The sequence below is a fragment of the Hylobates moloch genome, unplaced genomic scaffold (assembly GCF_009828535.3).
Source record: "Hylobates moloch isolate HMO894 unplaced genomic scaffold, HMol_V3 SCAFFOLD_18, whole genome shotgun sequence".
NCBI classification, from domain to species: domain Eukaryota; kingdom Metazoa; phylum Chordata; class Mammalia; order Primates; family Hylobatidae; genus Hylobates; species Hylobates moloch.
The window spans coordinates 36,378,353-36,398,183 of record NW_026652293.1 but is presented as its reverse complement, the minus strand read 5'-3'; the positions used below and the strand labels follow the sequence as shown (position 1 = coordinate 36,398,183).

General features: G+C 41.2%; 1 protein-coding gene and 1 pseudogene across 5 annotated transcripts in view; one reads left to right on the top strand and one right to left on the bottom strand.

Moving 5' to 3' along the window:
- The window catches only part of JAK1 (Janus kinase 1), a 235,316-nt gene that overhangs the window by 82,195 nt on the left and 133,290 nt on the right, over positions 1-19,831 (bottom strand). The window lies entirely within an intron of this gene.
- LOC116457832 (cytochrome c oxidase subunit NDUFA4-like) lies at positions 4,822-5,082 on the top strand (annotated as a pseudogene).

Genomic DNA, 19,831 nt, shown 5'->3' with positions numbered 1-19,831 from the left:
AGGAAGGAAGGAAGGAAGGAAGGAAGGAAGGAAGGAAGGAAGGAAGGATGGAAGGGAGGGAGGGAGGAATTGAAAGGAAGTGTGTGGGAGCAAAAATAATCCTCTAACTCCATATAAGGGTGGATCAGATGAGGTTTCACAGAGAATGTCCTGGGGCTGGGATTTGCAGAAAAATAGATATTAAATAAGAGAAACAGGTGGGACTGGAGATAGCACATTTCTGGCAGAAATAAGAGCATGTGTAAGGGCACAAGTTTGAGAGCATGTAGAGGTCCTTTCATGAAGTGCACATTGGTGCACTGGAGGGTGCGTTGGGGGGTGAGTGGCCAGACATAAGGCTACAGCAGCGGGGAGAGGCAGGCTTGGCCAACCCTCTAGACCATGCTGAGTAGCCAAGACTCTACAATGCAGGTTAGAGGAGGCCAGTGAATGTTGATATTGAGAAAGACCAATGTCAGGTCATTTTGAGAGCAGCTGACAGAAGGCAGAGACCAGCAGTTTGGAAGCAATTGCAATGGTCCAAATAAAAGATGATGTTGAACCAAACACTTATGAATCTCCTACCTCAGACAAGGGGCCAGGCACTAGGGATTCAAAAATAAACACAATCTACTCGCTGCCTTATGGAAAGTGAGGTTTAAATGAAGAGACAGATATGGGAACAATTTTAATATGAGAGAATGACCATAGATGCTTTAAATAAAAGGTTTAAGTTAAACAATGGAATGCTTCTGACTCTAAACACTTTGAGAATTGCTAAAGAGAAAGCTAACACAAAGTTTAGAGGTTGTAAAGTCCCAAAACAACGAAATAAACAGCTGAGGAGAAAAGAACCTTTCTGAGACAGAACTATCCAAGGCTGACCTCTTTTTATTAAGTGGTGGTAAGGATAACTGGGAAATATCTGGGCAAATACATGGTTTGGTTTTGTTTTTTTGAGACAGAGTCTCATCTGTCACCCAGGCTGCAGCGCAGTGGCGTGATCTCAGCTCACTGCAACCTCTGCCTCCGGGGTTCAAGTGATTCTCCTGCCTCAGTCTCCTGCGTAGCTGGGATTACAGGTATGCACCACCATGCCTGGCTAATTTTTGTATTTTTAGTAGAGATGGGGTTTCACCATGTTGGCCAGGCTGGTCTTGAACTCCTGACCTCAAGTGATCTGCCCATCTCTGCCTCCCAAAGTGCTGGGATTACAGGCATGAACCACTGTGCCCAGCCAAACACACGGTATTTAAAACACAACTATAACTACAGTATTGCAACTTGGGGAATGTGTGATGGGTGGGTCTTTCCTCAATACAAGATAAGGCACAACACTATTTAATAAAAAAAGCTCTCTGATTTTTTGAGTCTGATCCAACTTCAAATCCCACTTACTAGCTACGTGACCTTGAGTCAATTATTTTACCTGCCTCTCTTCACTATAAAATGAGAATAACCACATATATACCTTATAGGATTGTGAAGGTAAATGAGGCAGGATTCCAGCTAAAACGGCAGACTGAACACAAATACCCAATTTCATTCCCTTCTGAAACTCCACTAAAATATAGTACATATTTTTAAAATATATAAAGTAGTATAATAAATACAGCATGGCTTTTCTGTCTAAGACCAAATTCACAAATACGTAAGGGGAAAAGAAGAGGAGAAAACTACAACTTTGGAAACTGGAAAGTAGTTGGATATGTAAAAAAAATTGACTTCGAGAATCCACAAATACTGAATCCCAAGCTGACAATGGCAAAAGCTGATAACCAAATCAACGTATACCACAGAAGTCTCCAAAGTCACAGGAACTGGAAAGAAGCACCAGTAACTGGGGTGAAGAAAGAGGGCCAGGGAAAGGTGTTTGAGAAAAAGAATCCCATTGGCCACTCCTCCGCCCCAGCAAAAGTCTAGACTAGCACTGTCCAGTAAAATGGTCCACGATAATGGAAACGTTCTGTATCTGTGCTGTGTCCAGTATGGCAGCCAGTCACATATGGCTACCAGGCATTTAAAAGATGGCTACTGTAACTGAGAAACCGACTTCTTAATTTTATTAAATGTTAATTTAAATTTAAGTGGCTACCATGTGGCTAGTGACTATTTTATTATAAGGAAACACATGTCTAGAGGTTTAGTTTCTGGAAAGGATAAGACAAGGGGTCCTGTAACTAGAGATGTCAGGCAAAGCATGGGAACCTCTGGGCACGCAGAAAGACGGCATCTGCACACATGCTGAGTGCTGGGGGCCAGGATGCTACAGCCTTCACCCTCTTCCCTGCAGCTCCAGAAATGCTGGCAGCCAGTCCCTAGCCCTCCAGGTGACAGACTGGAGTACTGTCTTCTGAGGAATGTGACCATCTCACCAGGACTGACCTAAAGACACAGAGGCTGGGAGTTTCCCAATTAATGGCTCACTCTTAGTGATGTTCAAAGTTCACCAGCCCGAGGCACATGCTCAGCCTTCCTCCAAGTTTAATCATAAACAAACAGCCAAGGTAAACAGATGTCTGAGGAAAGCCTCTAATGCAGACATGGAAACAGAAAAAAGCAACTCAGAGAAAACATTACACAGAGAGAAAACTTTAAAAATTAATGTCTTCAGAAAGATGAAAGAATACCCTTTATTTATGAATCAAGAATAAAATGTTTATTTTTTAAAGTAACATTTCAGAGAAAAAAGGAGCTCTCGAATATTAAAAGGATAATAACAGAAATGAAAACACAGCTGAGAAAGAGCCCTACGGAACTTCTAGGTTGATAGAAATGTTCTGTATTTTGTTTAGGGTGGTAACTGCACAAGCCTATATGATTGTCAGAACAGCCAAAGAAACACTTAGGATTGATACACTTTGTTGTAGGTAAATAATATCTTAATTTTCAAAAGCTAAAAAGGTTGGAAGATAATGTTTAGGAAAGGCCAGGCACGGTGGCTCATGACTATAATCCCAGCACTTTGGGAGGCTGAGGCAGGGGGATCTCTTGAGGTCTGGAGTTCGAGATCACCCTGACCAACATGGTGAAACCCCGTCTCTGCTAAAAATACAAAAATTAGCCAGGCATGGTGGCATGCACCTGTAGTCCCAGCTACTGAGGAGGCTGAGGTGGGAGAATCGCTTGAACCGGGAGGCAGAGGTTGCAGCGAGCCGAGATTCCGCCACTGAACTCCATCCAGCCTGGGTGACAGAGTGAGACCCTTTCTCAGAAAAAAAAAAAAAAAAAAAAGGTTAGGAAATAGGTTAGAAAAGAACAGTTTGAAAATAGGAGAAAAGAGATAAGAAAATTAAAGGGAGCAATCCAGACAGTCACATGTCTGAATTCCTAAAGAAAAGACAAAGAAAGTGGAGGGGAGAAAATCATCAGCAAAACCATTTGAGAAAGATTTCTCAGAACCAAAGGCTACCAGTTGCCAGGTAGGAAAGGCCCATCAAAACAATGGAGAAAAAGACCTGTTTGGGGCATTCCTGGGAAATTTCAGAACATTGGAAACAAAGGTCTATAAGCTTCCAAAAGACAATAAAATAGGCTACATTCAAAAGATCAAGGATTGAGAATATTCTCAGGCTTTTTAACAGCTGCACCAAGGAAAGAGACAGCCACCCAATGCCTGCAAAATTCTGAAGGGAAACAACTTCCAACCCAGAAGTCTATAACCAGCCAAATTCTCAACGAAGTATGAAGGAAGAATCAAGACATAGTTAGATATCAAAGATCTCAAAAAACATACTGCTATGCCTCCTTCCAAAAATAACAGGAGACAGGCTCCAACACAGGAAATAAAGATTAAACAAAGAGGAAGTGAAGGGAATTCCCAGGGGCACAGAACAGAGCGGTCTCAACACAAGAGCTGTGGCCAGCCTCAGAGGATGACCAATCCCCATGTGAGCAGGGTGACTCGAGAGATACTTATGTTGAAGGCAGTCACTGGCAAGATCCCCGTAGACTGCATCGAGGGCAGAATGCCTGGGTGAGCCTGGACAAAATTCCTAATGGAATTTGGTTTTTCTTAATCATGCACTGATGAAATTCCTGTCCCCCCACTGTGTCCTGCTGCCTGAATCAGCAGAAGACTATTTCACCCCGCAGAAGTATTCCATTTGGCCTATTCCTGAGAGCTGGACATAAGCCAGGGTGGAGCAGCCCATTCCTCTTGACTCCACTCCTCCCAGGCTCCCAACAGCTGGGCCCACTGCAGTCTTCCAGGCACCCCCAACTATGAGAAGCCCTGTTTCCCACAACTCATTCATGATCTTTTCCACTGACTTTCCCAAAAGGGTCCCTGCAACCTCTCAACTCTGGATCCAGACTTGACCCAGAGTTTCTGTTCAGATCCAGGGGTAATGAATTCAACAGAGACCATGAAGCTCTTCTCCTAGGAACCTTCATCTAGAGATGGCATCACTGCCCTTTCCTTATACACCTAGGTTTATGCTTGCTTTGGGGACATACACACTGGTAGGAAGGGCATGATTAATACCAAAGTGGGGTTGACTGTTACCTCTGAGGGAAGTGCAGTGGAGGGGAGTACCAGGTGATTTTTAAGATACCAGTAATGTTCTCTTTCTTAACCTGAATGGTGGATACATAGGTATTTTGCTCTAACTATACACATACTATTTATATAGTCTTCTCTATGTTGATACATTTTTCAATTTAAAAAGTTCCCTCCATAGAAAATTAAATATATTTAGAGATCCTAAGTAGATACTCACTCATTAATTTTCAATTACCTTATTCTTAGATCTGAGTAGTATCTAAGTAGATACTACTTAGTCAAAGGCCTGGCAGCTAAGCTAGTTCTCTCCTTTTAAATCAGAGGCCCTTGCTGAAAACATGCTCCACCAGGTCCTTGGTCAGGCCAAGAAGGAGCTGAGTTTGATCCCCCTCTTTGTATTTAATGGAGCTAGAGGTACCAGAGCAGCACTGTATGTCTTGCATCTGGCATTTCAATCCAGATGTTAGTTGCGCCAGAAGGAATGACCCAGGGCCCTGGAATAAACTGGGTTCCAATGAGCAATACAAGTTCTACTCAGTGAATGTGGATTACAGTAAACTGAAGAAAGATGGTCCAGATTTCTAAAAATGTTTCACTATAAAGCTGCTTAGAATGAAGATCTTCCAGAAGCTAGCTGCACAATTTTCCACTTAACTAGGAAATATTTCTCCTTTAGATACATGAAATCATGTTGATCTAATGTGTTGGAGATTACATTAATAAATAACTGAAACTTGAAAAAAAAATCAATTACCTTATCCTCCCCAGTAATCAAAATACTGTCCTTCTTTAAAGACCATCTTGAATGGCGGCAACTTTCTCTTTTATTTATTTATTTTTTTTTCGAAGAAAAAAAATTTATAAGTATCTCATAAACAATTCTTATATTGATTACATGTTGAAATAGGATATTAATTTCACCTGGTTCCTTTTACCTTTTTTTTAATTATACTTTAAGTTCTAGGGTACATGTGCACAACGTGCAGGTTACATATGTATACATGTGCCATGTTGGTGTGCTGCACCCATTAACTCGTCATTTACATTAGGTGTATCTCCTAATGGTATCCCTCCCCCCACCCCACAACAGGCCCTGGTATGTGATGTTGCTCTTCCTGTGTCCAAGTATTCTCATTGTTCAGTTCCCATCTATGAGTGAGAACATGCGGTGTTTGGTTTTTTGTCCTTGTGATAGTTTGCTGAGAGTGACGGTTTCCAGCTTCATCCATGTCCCTACAAAGGACACGAACTTATCCTTTTTTATGGCTGCACAGTATTCCATGGTGGATATGTACCACATTTTCTTAATCCAGTCTATCATTGATGGACATTTGGGTTGGTTCCAAGTCTTTGCTATTGTGAATAGTGACGCAATAAACATACCTGTGCATGTGTCTTCATAGCAGCATGATTTATAATCCTTTGAGTATATACCCAGTAATAGGATGGCTGGGTCAAATGGTATTTCTAGTTCTAGATCCTTGAGGAATCGCCACACTGTCTTCCACAATGGTTGAACTAGTTTACAGTCTCACCAACAGTGTAAAAGTGTTCCTATTTCTCCACATTATCTTTCTAAAATTCTACCTAGGCAATAATCCCCTGGACTTTCATCATTTGCCAATTTGTGCCTTTATTTACTTGTAATATGTGTCTCCTTAGCTAGGTTGAAAACAGAAATGAACAAAAGCATGACTTTTCCTAATGAGTCTTTCTATTAGCTACTATAAAAACAATAATGGTCCTAAGTCAAATGGGGTGGGGCCTGATGGACACACTAGATCCTCTCAGGACAGAGTCGGGTTCTTGGATGAGGTCCTTCCATCACTTAGTGCCTTCTCACCTCCAGCACCTGCTAAAGAGCACAGGGCCTAGCACAGAGTAAGAACTCAAATGTTTCTTGATAAATAATAAACGACATCAAAAGAAAAAAGTGCTAAGAATCAAGTGACAAATATGACCCAAGTAATTAATGAAAAAGTAGCTCCCTATTGAAAGTTAAAAATCACTATGATCATTTCTGGTTAAATGAATCAAACAAGATTTTTAAGCATAAAGATGAGGTGTAGTATTAAGGATAATCCTTGAAAATTATTTCCAAATCTGAAATTGATGGAAACAGGGAAAAGTGGCTTACACAAAATGAACTGTAATTTAAATGGCATAAACAGGACAGGTGTGGTGGCACATGTGTCATCTTAGCACTTTGGGAAGCCAAGGCAGTTGGATCACTTGAGCCCAGGAGTTCAAGACCAGCCTGGGCAACATGGCGAGACCTCATCTCTACATAAAACATAAAAATTAGCTGGGTGTGGTGGCACGTACCTGTAGTCCCAGCTACTTGGGAGGCTGAGAACTACTAGAGAATTGCTTGAGCATAGGAAGCAGAGATTGGAACGAGCCGAGATCATGCCACTGCACTCCTGCCTCGGCGACAGAGCAAGACCCTGTCTTAAACTAATCTAAGACTAGACTAGACTAGACCAAACTAAAATTAAATTAAATTAATGCTGGCAGTGGAAAATTTCTCATCCAGCACATATACACTGGAGACAGCACGGTGTGGACTGAATGAGTTCTAACCCTGCCTCTGCCAGAATCTAACTTTGGGCCTTGGATAATTCAAGGAACCCTTCTGGCCCTCAGTTTTCCCCACTGTAAAACAGGCAGGCAGAATAAATGACCATGAAGCTCCCTGAAGGCCAATAGGGTTATAGGAGTCCATATATTCCTACTTACTGATTCACTGCCTGAGTTAAGTATCAAAGCAGTGCACGAGAACAGGTCCAGTGCAAAACTGTCCCTAATATCCTACTGATAGAGAAAATAAGAGACACAGTTTCCAATTCAGGTGCTTTTGTACAGTCTAAGTTCTAAAAGCTTTCTATAAATGCTATGCTTTAAGACAGTTAAATGTATCCAGTGACTTTTAACCTGAAAACTGCTAAAGCCAAGGAAATAATATAAGTTGAACTCATGCCCATTTCTATTATAATTCCATTTTTCAAAGTAACTCATAAGTGTGCATGACTCACGCATCTGAATATGATGAGATGTTCCTTTATCATTTCATCTTCTATGCCAGTAATCCCACATTACAGAGTGCCAAACTCCTTTAATAAGTGTAGCATATGTTTCTACCACACTCCAAAATCCAGCACAAGACTGCTGCATTAGGGAAAAAATCTAAGTGAGGATTTCTGGGCTTTTGATCATAGGACCCCAAGTTAGTTGTCAAAAATATGACTCCCTCGCCTCTCCCTTTCTGCACAGCCGCCTAGACTACTGATAACTGAATGCATAACAACTATCCTTCAGGCTCATACAGACATTTAGACAGCTCTTTGAAGTGTACAAAGCACTTTCACATCTATTAACTGATTTCCAGTGACCTACTAGAGTCTATAGCAGGTCACTGGAAATCATTTTACAGATAAAGAAACAGAGATTCAGAGAATTTAAGTGACTTGCATAAGGCTATGCAGCTAGCAAGTGGCTGAACTGAACAAGCACTCAGCTCATCTAAAACCAAAAACTGAGCTCTTCTCACCAAACTGATGTGTAACCTAGGGATAAGAAAATAAGTGGTTGAAATAAAACCTTTTAGAAATTGTTGTGATTATACTTTTGGGAGTAGATCAACCTTTTATAAACACTGCAGCTTCTCTATTCCCTTCTTAGTCCCTTTGTACGGTGAGTTTCTAGAGTGAGATGGCTTACCCATTTGGACTTGACTCCAGATATACCTCCTTTCCATTTCCAACCAAGAAGATAATTCTTGAACTCTGTCCTTGTAATACGAAATACCAGCTATAGCATGACTTGAGTCAACAACAGTACAGAGAGATTAAGTAACCGGCTGCAAATCACAGAGCTGCACAGGCAGAGTAGATCAGCATAGGGACTTCAATCTTCTCCCTACAGATGGACATTCAGACATTACGTCATCCTTCTTGAGACACAGGGCTTGCAGCAGTTCTTTCAGTGACAAAAATTCCCTAAGCAGCCCACAGTGCTATTAGTTTCCTCATTTGATTGTTCTTATGGAAAAAAAAAAAAACACAACAACACTACCACTAAATGCCCCCCCACCCCCCAGGTAGTTACTTGAGAGCAACTAATCAGACCATCCCTGTACCCTGTATAAATAAAAACAAGGTTTTTTTGCATTGACCTGATAATTTCATTGGTAGCTACAACTAACTACACAATAGTTGGAGGCAGGGAGATTCACTCTGTATCTTTACCTTTAATTATACAATAAGGGCTGGAATCCCCTGTCAGTTTATTCAGCCACGCTTACAAGAAGTCACAACGTGGGAATTTCCAAAGCCAGTCAAACATCAGGAGTATAAATGTCACGTACCTAGACTTCTCAGTTTATAAACACATTTTTTTTAAAAGCTGACTAGTAACAATATAAAAATCTTCCCTCCTGTTCACCGCTTCAAACATTTAGTATGATTTAGGTTTTTGGTTAACCATGCTTGTCGAATGCTTTAAGGTGCTAAATTACTAACTGGGCTGGAACTTTCTAACCATACCTCATTTAAATTGAATCATAGATTACATATCAAAAACTTAAATCTCCAAGTCTTCGGCCAAATGAGATCTGCTTTATAATCTGAATAGAAAATGGTTGGTAAGTAAACAAGCTAATCATGATCACCATCTCTAGAGCAAAAATCTGAAAAGACCATAAGGAGTGGCTCTGACATCAGTCAAACTTGAGTTTAAATCCTGACTCTGCCACTTACGAGCTCTGTGTGGTCCTGGACACTTGAGCTTCTGAGCCTTAAATTTCTGCATCTCTAGTATCAATTCGCTCTCATCTAACTGTTATCAAGGACCAACCACAGTAGAAATCATACATTAGGTACTAAATAAAAAATATAATTATTAGCTACTATAAATGTAAATTTGGAATACAAGCCAATGTGACTCTGTGGATAATAATAATGTGGAAAGTCGGGGTAGGAAACAATTGCAGTTTCTTTCTATTAATATTCTACTTTCTACCCTTCAAGGCCCATCCCAATCCAACCTCCTCCTCCACCACCCAGCTCCATCAACTCCAGCCTACAATGACTGACACACAACATAATTAGCACTTCATTAAACATTTTATTGTGTTTCTGGGATCACTATTTGCTGGTCCTAACACCTATCTGTTTAAGGATACCTTAAGCAGAAAGGCTCTCTGTCTCACTACCCCTTCATTATTCTCACTACCCCTTCATTATTCTAACTCATTATAAACTACACTGAGACCACGAGTGATTACACAATGCCATTTAACTAAAATTGTGAATGCTTGAAAATACAAAAGTCACCCTTGGAACAGTTAACAGATAATTTTAGCTTATTAAACACACATTTTTTAACACTCCAAAACCACTTTGGTTCAGATCACATGGGGACATTCCCATTGGTTGCTGTGGTGACTGTGTCACAAATTAGAGTCCCTCTGGCTAAGATTCTCAGGCCCAGGGTGCTGTGACTAAACCACTGTAACCACTTCACATCTACTCATATACTCCCATTTTCTAAAACTTCAAAACCACCAGCCCAAAACAACTTGATTCAAACACAGAGTTTAGAATCAAGTCCACAAATGCCATGACCTAAAACAAAATGAAGCTTGAACTCTCTCCCCAATAGACTTCTCTGCACTTTGCCAGGTCATACTGATATGGTTCCAATGCATCAGACCAACGGTTCCCAACGCCTCCCATCCCGACTCTTGCTGCTTTTTAAAACATATACGTCGTAATGCTCTCCCTTTACTACCCTGAAATGAAAATCAAAAATAATACAAACTATATACAATTTCAACATAATATAATGTCCTAACTACAAATAAAGAATTTAGAGATATCTGTAAGAATATACATTTCAAAAGTAATTGCTCTGACACGAGTACATCAGAAGACATAATGAAGTAGTCTAATACAACAACAGAACAACTCTGAATGCAATAGCTATAAATGCATTCAGATACTTGCATATTATTCTTGATGACACAAATACATGCACACCAACACTGGCAAGTGATTTATAAAAATGGTAAACAGCTTTTGGCAAAGTTACAAACAAAATAGTGTAGTACCTTATATAGTATATCATATCAATTTACAAAGTAGTGGCATTCCTAGAAAATTAAGGATATATCAAAACAATGCAAAAAGTCCTTTACATAAAATGGAATTACAGGTTCTAGGTTCAGAAAATTACGAACAGGCTTTTTCCCCTGCAAGAATGTCTGGGGAGACATTTGAAAGTCATGCAGGCTATAGAAAAATTCTTCTATCCACAGGACTATTGCCGTGCACATTATAGGATTCCTAGTATTCCTAGCCATGACCTCCTAAATGTCAAAGGTACCCAGCCCGGCATCAAACAGACAAACAACAAGGGCCCACTGCCCCAGCTGTGCTCTGCTATGAGGCCAAGTAGGGTCTTGTTGTCTTTGTATGTCATGCACTGACCTTAGAACTATGTGTGGCTCCTAAGTAGGTGCTCAGTAAGTCTGAGGAAATGGGTGGTAGTTCTTCTAAAATACCTCTGTTTGTTCTGAAGTAGCAGAAAAACAGAATCAGTATTTTCAGCAAATTGAAAGATGGCATCTACTGGACAGGAATGTAGAACTGCTGACATTCACTTAAAGCCACAAACACCTTTATAGGATGCTATTATTCCAACCCCATAATGATGATCTAAAACCAGGACAGCAAATACACATGGTGGGCAGGGGCTGAACAGGCAAAGCACAGAGGATTTTTAGGGCAGTGAAAATACTCTGTGTGACACAATGAAGGTGGGTACATGTCATCATACATTTGTCCAAACCCATAAAATGTACAACTCCAAGAGTGGACCCTAATCTAAACTATGGACTTTGGGTGATAATGATGTCAGTGTAGGTTCATCAAGTGCAAAAAATGTACCATTCTGGTGGGAAATGTTGGTTATGAGGGAGGTTATGCAAGTGTGAGATCTGTACCTTCCTCTTAATTTTGCTCTAGGCTGGGCACAGTGGCTCATGCCTGTAATCCCAGCACTTTGGGAGGCTGAGGCGGGCAGATCACCTGAGGTCAAGAGTTCAAGACCAGCCTGGTTAACACAGTGAAACCCCGTCTCTACTAAAAAAAAAAAAAAAATACAAAAAGTTAGCAGGGTGTGGTGGCGCACACCTGTAATGCCAGCTACTTGGGAGTCTGAGGCAGAAGAATCGCTTGAACCCAGGAGGTGGAAGTTGCAATGAGCCAAGATTGCACCATTGCACTCCAGCCTGGGAGACAAGAGGGAAACTCTGTCTCAAAAAAAAAAAAAAAAAAAAAATTGCTCTAAACCTAAAACTGCTTTAAGAAAATAAAGCCTTAAGGAAAAATAAAACAACAAGAAGAAAACTGTGTATACATCATGGCCTGATGTCCCACAGAGCCTGGGAATGACTTTAAAATCCATCTCAACGTGGCTCCAATGAGTCCTGCCAACTGATTAGGCTTCCTAACCTCAAAAATATGGGAGAAGACAATTAGCCGGTTCAAACTTACTTCCTGTGGGTAACTGGGCCTTCCACACCATGCAATCTAGTAATTCCCACTACCATCATCTGAGCACTTACCATGCTCTTCAGGCACACAGTGTCATGCACTTATTTGACCTTTATATAACAATGAGACGTGGTATAAATCCCTACTTTACAGGGAACTAAATGAGGCCCAAACACAAGACCCAAGGTCAAATGCTGTTAAAGCCCAGACTATACAGCCCAGATCTGTCTAGCTCCAAGCCTGTGCCAGTTATTTGCAATCACCTATAAAACCACCTGTCTGGAGGAGTGGGGTCATAAAGCTTCCTACTATAGTGGTACCTCTCCTCTGCATGAACCCAGGAGGTGGGCAGGCCCCTTTAGGTAGATGACAGATAGCATATCAAATAAAAGCCAAAACAAAATTCCTCTCTGCTGCTCAGCCAGAGTCACAGAAAGCTGGGAAGATACCCAAATTAGATCTTTAAACAAAGCTGTGGACCCCAGGACCACACATTCCCTGATGCATAAAGACTCAAAGCTTCGGAATGGCATCAAGCCCCAGTGAGTGCTGGCTCTAACCTACCTTCACTCCAGTTCCTGCCTCTCTCCTATGGCCAGTGCTATTGTCCCCAGACCCGACTTTCCAACTCTGAGTACACACGAGATCTTTGCTCACCTGATGGTGCAGAGGAAATGCTCCTCCCACCTGCTCAGTGTCTGTGACTCCTGCCCACTTCTCAGACTCAACAGCAGGATCCCTCCTCCCACCCCCAAGTGGCTCCACACTGCCCAGGTGGAACAAACTGACCCACTTCAGAGCCATCGCAGCACTGTTCATGCACACACTTTCCTCAGGGCCCTTACCCCTGTTCTCCTTGCATTAACGATTATCAGTATACACGGCCCTTCCCTAGAGGGTTAGTTCCTAATGCACCCCTGTATTCTCCTACAATGCTGACCCACAACCACCACCACCACTAGATATATAGTCCACCTGATGAATGCTTACGATATGATATGGCTGCCATTCTATACACATTTTGTTTAATCTTCATATTAGTTCCATTTTACTGATAAAGAAACTGAGGTCTGGCATGACCCAGCCTTCACTGGCACTACAGCAGAGCAGATATAAGCACAGTCTGGAACCAGAACACGTGTTTGAATCCCAGCTCTACCACGTGCCAGCTGGGAAATCCTGGGTAAGTTATTTATCCCATCTGTGCCTCAATTTCTTCATATGTAAAACAAGGATCGTAACACATGCTCCGCGGTATTTTGGTCAGCATTAAAAGAGTTAATGTATGTGAAGGCACTCAGCACAGTGTCTGGACATAGCAGGAACTAAACATCATCACTGTTTCCAATCTTGTCTTCATTATGCCCCAAGTCCATATTTTTATGTCCTCAAATATATCAACTACTTCCCACCTTTGTCCAAGCTGACTCTTCGGCCCTGACTGCTCTCTGCAGGCCAGGTCCTCACCATTCTTTGGGTCTGCTTATGTGCTCACCTCTGATGGGCGTTCCCTGACAACCCTATTAAGAAAGAGCTCTGTCTCTCTGGCACGGTCTCCTGTGTCCCTTCCCCCCACTCCCCAGGTCCTATTAATTTTAGCACATCCTTGTTTCTTTTCCTCAGGGCACTTATGACAGCCTAGAATTGTTATGTGTTGATCCATGTATTTGTTTTGTGTCCACATCCTCACTAGAGATGAGGGAAAGAACTATGTCTGTCTTCCTTTTTTTAATCTCCATCCAGCCAAGGGCAATGCTCAATAAATATTTGTAGAATAAGTGGGCAAATGAACGAATAAATGAGGCTCAGAAAGTTTAATAATTTGCCAAACATTACACAGACAGTCAACAGAAAAGACAAACTTCAAACTCAGATTTGACTCCAAAGATGGTGCTCTTTGCAGCTTGGTACCCTGTCTCCTTTTACATTATAGGTATTTAAGAAGTAGCTGTTGAATTAATAAATGAATGAATTATAGAATCCTTAAGGTAACAGGTTGCTGATGGTCGCTGCTGCTATGGGGACAGCAGGAAATAAACACCCTGCAAAGTGCCATTCTCTCTATTTGGTCAACAATGAGTATCGATCAACTCAAACGTCTATTAAGCAGCCACAATGAACACATCTATATAATGCAAAATACAAGGCCCCTGTATTTGGCTGGAAGATAGCAGGTAGAATCAGGACTACAGCATATGGTTGGGCAGGTTGGGCACTACCAAGAATGCCCAACTGAGATAGAAAGTGATGGCTGAAATCCAATCTGCCTTTTACTAGCCAGGCCACACTCTCTGGTGCAGGGCTACCCCACTCAGACAAGGTGCTGTTTTCTAATTTTCACAAAGACAATATATAGACTAGCAGCAGCCCTATGGAGGGTCAGTCTTATTTCTTAAGGCTGGGTCTCTCTACCGTGGGAGTTTAATGGCACAAAAGGCACTGACTATTAAGAACACAATGCCCCTCCAAACCTGCCAGTGCCCCTGAAACAGCCACTTAGGGTGAAAGCATTCTACGCCATGAGGTACTTATGATAATATAAAAACAGGGAGGGGTAGCTGGTTCCTTCACTGCCACCTTTTAACTCAGACTAGTCTATCATATTGACTTCTAGTACTTGTCAGAGCAGAGAAGCCTGAAAGTTGGGACCTGAATAGATTAAGTTTCCATGCAATAAAAGGTGATGAGAAAGATTCCAGAACAAAGAATACTACAACGAAAAGTAGGCTCAGGCTGGGGACCCCAAAATCACGCATTTCCCTTTCTCCCTGAAGCCAGCTCTCACTGTACCTAGTAGGTATACAAAAGTGCGTTCATGTGCCTACACACATATGCACACACAAAACTAAAAAAAGGATGTCACTTGAGTGCACTGCTTCCTGCCCCCTCTAGAAGTCCTAACTGCTCAGCAGAGAAAAACAGCTTAGAGGAGCATAAAGAGACCCAAGAACTCTTCCTCTTGGTTTTCCCAGTAACTTCTGGAATTACATTTGGAAGGCCACTTCACCACCAAGACCTGAATCTCATCATTTATAAAAGGACTGAGGCTGCAATATGTGAAAGATCAGGATTTTCAGGCTATGTTCTGAGCAACCAAAAGGTTCTGAGTGCTATAAAACTCTGCAAAAAAATTTACTCAATTTTGTTTTTAAGATAATATATGAATGATTTTAGAGATTATAATAAACTCCCACAGATTCAAATGTTATTGGAAATTTTGGCACACTGATGACAAATGTGTTCATATTATCTTTCTGTAGACCTCAAAATAAAGCTGCTCTTGCCAATTCTAAGCTTATATTAGTATCTTGTAAATATGTCACTGATTCTGAAGGAAACTGGAATTCTCTTTTTAAAAATTCAGGCCTGTACTTGTCTGGTGCCTTAAAATTGTTCAAGCAAGTATACTGCTATAGCACACCTGCAGTATGTTCAGTTAAATGCCAGGTAAATCTCAGGCACATCTGCTGGCTCATGCTCTTATCACAGGGGAATAGTCAGTTATGCAAAAACAAATGAATTCACAACAGGCTGCATTGTAATAAAAAGAGTGAGCACACATTACCATCTGTCTTGCAGTTTGTAATAAAGAATGAAAGTATTTGTTAAACAGTGTGATTCTCCTTGGAGACCAAAGTTCCCCCTATTCATCTTTCAAGCTTCTGGATCAATTTAATTAAAGAGTATCCTGAAATTGTAAGGTATTAGCAAACTATTCTTATCTGCAATTACTTATCCATGCAAATCAGACTTTTCTATACTGCAAACAAAATTAAATCCAGATGGAACCTGGGTAATGAAACTGGCATTTGACTGGGACTGCCACTCAGAACCCAAGTTGAAATTCAGTGCCCACTACAGCAGCTTCATTGTTCTCTTGACTTTACCATAAGTAAATGGATAATTCTTGTACCTTATGATACCTGCAAGTCTGAACTTATAAAATTAATCTCTTGTAAGTCCATTTACTTACGGTAAGTAAATGGATGATTCTTGTAAGTTATGATACCTACAAGTCTGAACTTATAAGATTAATCTCTTGCAAAAAGAATAAAGCTGGAGGCATCACACCACCTGACTTCAAACTATACTACAAGGCTACAGTAACCAAAACAGCATGGTACTGGTACCAAAACAGACATATAGACCAGTGGAACAGAACAAAGTCCTCAGAAATAATACCACACATCTACAACCATCTGATCTTTGATGAATCTGACCTAAACAAGCAACAGGGAAAGGATTCCCTATTTAATAAATGGTGTTGGGAAAACTGGCTAGCCATAAGCAGAAAACTGAAACTGGACACCTTCCTTACACCTTATACAAAAATTAACTCAAGATGGATTAAAGACTTAAACATTAAGACCTAAAACCATAATCAGGACACAGGCATGGGCAAAGACTTCATGACTATAACACCAAAAGCAATGGCAACAAAAGCCAAAATTGACAAATGGGATCTAATTAAACTAAAGAGCTTTTGCACAGCAAAAGAAACTATCATCAGCGTGAACAGGCAACCTACAGAATGGGAGAAAAATTTTGCAATCTATCCATCTGACAAAGGGCTAATATCCAGAATCTACAAAAAACTTAAATTTATAAGAAAAAAACAAACCCATCAAACAGAGGGCGAAGGAAATGAACAGACATTTCTCAAAAGAAGACATTTATGTGGCCAACAAACATAGCAAAAAAGCTCATCATCACTGTTCATTAGAGAAACGCAAATCAAAACCATGATGAGATACCATCTCATGCCAGTCAGAATGTCGATCATTAAAAAGTCAGGAAACATGCTGGAGAGGATTGTGAGAAATAGGAACACTTTACGCTGTTGGTGGGAGTGTAAATTAGTTCAACCATTGTGGAAGACAGTGTAGCAATTCCTCAAGGATCTAGAACCAGAAATACCATCTGACCCAGCCATCCCATTACTGGGTATATACCCAAATGATTATAAATCATTCCACTATAAAGACACATGTACACATATGTTTACTGCAGCACTGTTCACAATAGCAAATACTTAGATCCAACTCAAATGCCCATCAATGACAGATTGGATATAGAAAATGTGGCACATATCCACCATGGAATACTATGCAGCCATAAAAAAGGATGAGTTCATGTCTTTTGCAGGGACATGGATGAAGCTGGAAATCATAATTCTCAGCAAACTAACACAGGAACCGAAAACCAAACACGCATGTTCTCACTCATAAGTGGGAGCTGAACAATGAGAACACATGGACACAGGGAGGGGAACATCACACACCAAGGCCAGTCAGGGGGTGGGGGACTAGGGGTGGGATGGCATTAGGAGAAATACCTAATGTAGATGACAGGTTGATGGGTGCAGCAAACCACCATGGCACGTGTATACCTATGTAACAAACCTGCACGTTCTGCACATGTATCCCAGAACTTAAAGTATAATAAAAAAATAAACTCTTTAGTACACTGAGATTCCACATGGGACTTGATATGAAATAGGGTTCCTCGATTTTCAAAGAGTCAAAACCACCATGCTGGATTCCCTCAAAGTCCTCTTCACGTTCTAATATTCAGAGGAAGCAAATTCTAAGTACACCTGGATTACCTGCTCATCCTTGTTCAACCGCACTCCACACAGACTACAACTCCCATAAGAAGGGAGGGCCATTCCCACTGAAAGTAAGGTTTCATCTACCATGGGCAGGTGGTAGCTGTCCATGCCAGGTATCACTCATCCAAGTCCCACCTCCCCCAGCAACAGGGTGAAAACATTCAGCCCTCCCCAACCATGGCAGTAGGACACCCAGCATGGTGGCTGTCCTACCATGGTGGCACAAGGCTGACTGGTTGTATCCTGAGCAATTACTACGCTCCGGGGGCATCACCCCTAAGAGCTCAGACCAGCATTCAGAGGCCTCAACCTTTGGGGTAAAGGAGGCAATCCTTTTGTGTACAGGCTACTCTCTCTCTCCTACTCTCCCATCTCTGCCTATCAAAACTCTGTCCTTTAACGGTAAATTGTTACAAAATTACAAACTATCGGGAGGCACTCTGGTAAGAGAATAAAAACAGCAAAAAAATAGGAACCCACGTGACTCTCAGAAATGTATCCTAAGAATACATAAGTACACACACAGAGATCTAGCTATACGGCTATTAATCCTATTAATCAAAGTGTTGTTCGTAACTGCAAAAAACTGCAAGAAACCTAAATGTATTTTTTAAATGGATTTTGGCTCTAAAAAAGGGGGGGGGGATATTCAATCAACAAAGTGCCCACCATATCTTTAACAATAATAATACCTACATTTTAGACTACTTACCATATAACTGGATCCTCTGATCAGGTTCTTTGCATCTCATTTAACGCTCACATCAACACCAGGTAGACATTATGGCATTTTATAAATAAGAAATCTAGGCCGGGTGTGGTTGCTCACGCCTGTAATCCCAGAACTTTGGGGGGCCGAGGCGGGGGGATCATGAGTTCAGGAGATTGAAACCAGCCTGGCCAACATGGTGAAACCCCGTCTCTACTAAAATTACAAAAATTAGCTGGGTGTGGTGGTGCATGCCTGTAATCCCGGCTATTCGGGAGGCTGAAGCAGGAGAATCGCTTGAACCAGGGAGTCGGAGGTTGCAGTGAGCCGAGATCGCGCCACTGTACTACAGCCTGGCGACAGAGCAAGACTCTGTCTCAAAAAAATAAATAAATAAATAAGAAATCTGAGATTCTTAAAAGAAGTAATTAACTAAAGGTAATCTAGCTAATAAGTGTCAAGGTTGGGTTCAAACCTAACTCACTCACTCACTCTTGCATCCAACAAACGTTTATTAAGCATTTACTAGTGTCAGCATGGTGCTACACCCTGCTTTGTTGCTGGGGCTTTAATTTTCATTTTGAAATAATTTTAGATTTACACAAGACCTGCAAAGATAGTACAGAGAATTCCCATATACCTTCACTCAGCTACTCCTAACACTAATGCTATGGGTTTTTTTTATTGACAAACTGCAATAATCATCCATTCCACCATCAAATAATCGAGAGGGCACTAGGTAGTCCCAGCTGGCACCCGCCTCTGCCTGGGACTGCCCACAATCTCTGTTCCCCACTGACATCTGACTCTGCACTGCCCTCCCAACTCCACCATCCCAAAGGTAAGACAAGGGAATTAAGAAAATTACCACAAATCAAGTTTTTTCCCCCAGTTAGAATTAAGCCACTGCTAACAGGAAGTAAAGCCATGGAAAAAATTATACTTTTAAAACAAGTATAGAACCTGTGAGAAATCTCAAATAGAAAAGAACAGTAACAATGAGAAAAAATAATAAATATAATTAAACACTATACTAGTGTTAGCTATACGTGACAGGCATCATGCCAAACGCTTTAAATTCATTGAATCCTGAACATCCCATAAGGTAGGTACCACTGTTATCCCCATTTACAGATGAGCAAAGCAAGGTACAAAGAAGTTAAGTTTTACTCAAAGTCCCACAGCTCAAAAACACTTCTCTTTCCGAGAAAGAAAAAAGAACACGAGGCTCCCACCCTTGTTTTGAACTAAGCTATTTTTAACAACAATGGCCACCATCCAGACATCAGATGTGACCAATCTCCAGCTCAGCGAAACTATTCATGAGTGCAGCATTTTTCAGCCCTTGAGTAGTCTCTGCCTAAGTGACGTATCCCTCTGTTGTACATGTTTCCAAGGGAAGTGACGAAATTTCTGAGGGACTTGCACAACACTGCCAAAAAGCAGGATTCCAAAAGGCCTTTCACGCATGT